This window comes from Chinchilla lanigera, unplaced genomic scaffold, assembly GCF_000276665.1.
Source record: "Chinchilla lanigera isolate Chin_1 unplaced genomic scaffold, ChiLan1.0 scaffold01554, whole genome shotgun sequence".
NCBI lineage: Eukaryota > Metazoa > Chordata > Mammalia > Rodentia > Chinchillidae > Chinchilla > Chinchilla lanigera.
The window spans coordinates 1-2,226 of NW_004956955.1; the positions used below are offsets into that span (position 1 = coordinate 1).

Below are 2,226 nucleotides of genomic sequence, written 5' to 3' on the forward strand. Positions count from 1 at the left end.
GCCGCGCGGCCTCAGCGCCCGACCCCGGACTCCGCCCGCGCGGCCCGCGGGGACCCGCGCACCGGCTCCTGGCCAGTGGGCTCGCGAAAATTGTTCGGGCCCAGCCGACCTGTTGCCTCACGGTGGCCAAAGGCGGTAGCCGGGAAGGAGGACTTCTGCCGCAGCGGCTGCATTTCCCGGGCCCTGCACGGAAAGGTAGGAGGCCACAGCTTAGAGGGAGAGCTGGGCGATGTCCCTTGCCCTGGCCTCTAGGTGTTGAGGCTCCCTGATGATTTGGGAGGAGCAGGGAGGACAGCCAGGCAAAGCAGCCCGAAAAGCTACGCAGCTGAGCTGGGAAAACGGAAGGCAGGCACAGGTGGGCGCCCCTCTGCCCGCCTGTCCCGATGCCGCGATGGGCGTCTCAGAGGGGCGGGCCATCGCCAGCACACGGACAAGAGCCCCCTCCAGCCGTGCTCCCGGCCCCGCCCCCCCTCACCCAGAGGTCTGGGTGATGTCACCTGAACCCTGGGAAATAAGCCAGAATGGGCCAGAGAAGTCCAGGGAAGGCTTGGCGAGAGTCCATTCGCCCACCCTTCTGCTCCAGTCTCAGGCCCGCGGATAGAGAGTACTGCTTCTGTTCCATCCAAACCCCGCGACTGCTGCTCGTCCTCAGGTCCCTGGAGCTAGCTGCAGCCCTCCACCGCCCTTCCCCAGACTGTCTCCTGCCTTGCATTTGGGGACAGGGGACTGGCCTCTGCCTGCTCCTGTTGTAGCTCTTGCACCCCCAGCCCCACTGAGGACATCTTGGAAAGCTTGCAGCCAGGAAAGAGTGGGGAAGATGTTCCTGCCTCTCCCCTGCCCCCGGTCCTGCTCCTTGGCCCTGTCCCCCCAGGGTCCCTTCAGGGGCTACTTCTGCCCTCCCAGGCACACAGAAGTTCATCCTCTAGCCTCGGACAGCTGGGGAGCCCACTGTGTGCCCAAGGGATTGGAGCCAGTGGGAGGAGGCTCTGAGCTGGCCCCAGGGCCCAGAGAGGTGGGGAGGGCAGCTGCAGAGGAGGCCGCAAGGAGAGCAAGACCCTTCTGGGAGGCTGGGCAGCTCTAAAGTCTCTTTCTTTCCTTTTCAGGCCTTGGTCTTTGTGCATGGTTTCCTGCTTCTTTGGCTTTATCAAGAGTCAGGTTCCTGGTCCAGCGGCTGCCTGCAGAGCAGCAAAGTGAAGGGCCTGCCCAGGAGAACGCTTCCTGACAGAGGCCCCACATGGGCCAGGCACAGAGGGGTAGGGTGCACTGGGCCTGGAGATCGTCTAGAAACACTGTGAGGGGGGCTGTGTTCTCCCACTTAATGCGCCTGAAGGGGCTCCCAGGCAGGGGCCAGGGTTGGAGCTTGTCACACAGGCAGGAGGGGATGGAGCTGAGCCGGGCTCTGCGTGGGAACTCGCTTCTACCCTCTGCAGGCTTCTCTCACACCTGGCAGGGGCGGGCGGGAGCACAGCGCTCCCAGGGCACCTAAGGACAGAGGGGCACAGGGGTAGGGAATCTGGAGATCTGGCTTTCCTTGAAGAGAGACCAAGGGTCACAGGAAACAACAGCCAGCTGAAGTGGGGGACAAGACGTGGGACCCAGGATTTGCTGGGGAGCAAAGTCCTCCCCACCCTACCAGAGCTTGTCCGAAGGCCCCTCTGCAGTTGTGTGACACAAGCCTCCCAGTTTGCTGGTGGAATGTGAATGATGGTGGCCATGTGGCTCTGGGGACAGGCGGTGACCAGGAGGGTGAAGAGAGAAACCCGGGCTGGCATAGGGCTGAGACCCATGGCTTGACTCCATCTCTGTCCTCAGACACAGAGCCCCATGGCAGGGTCACATGGGATAGCTCATCCAGATTGGTGGGATTGAGCCTGGAGGGTACCTGGGGTCCCAGAGCAGCCAGGTGCTGCCCAAGGAGCACCCTTGCCCTGTTCCCGTTCCCTGGGCTCCCTTGGCAGCAGTAGCTGGAGGCTCATGCACTGCTCAGGTCCTGGGACTGAAAGCGGCAGCAGTCTGGCTGCACAGGGACAGTGGCTCAGCCTCCTACCATCTCCCCTTCTCAGCTGCCCATTGGAACCCAGGTCCTGGATGAAGATCTTGGCCAGCCCAGCCCTAAAATCAAAGGCGAGAAGGCTGCTGTCATTCGCTCCCTGAGGTTTCCCACAGCCTGGGCCTGCTGACTCTTCCTTGGGCGAAACCTCCCCAAGCGCCAGGACCTGTGCGTCT

General features: G+C 63.0%; 1 long non-coding RNA gene across 1 annotated transcript; it reads left to right on the forward strand.

The window, feature by feature from the left end:
- The first annotated feature begins 19 nt into the window (after window positions 1-19).
- Window positions 20-2,220, forward strand: LOC106147693. The gene is made up of 3 exons (XR_001232608.1): window positions 20-195; window positions 1,104-1,253; window positions 2,064-2,220. It is a non-coding gene; the product is annotated as an uncharacterized LOC106147693 (long non-coding RNA).
- The last annotated feature ends 6 nt before the right edge of the window (window positions 2,221-2,226 follow it).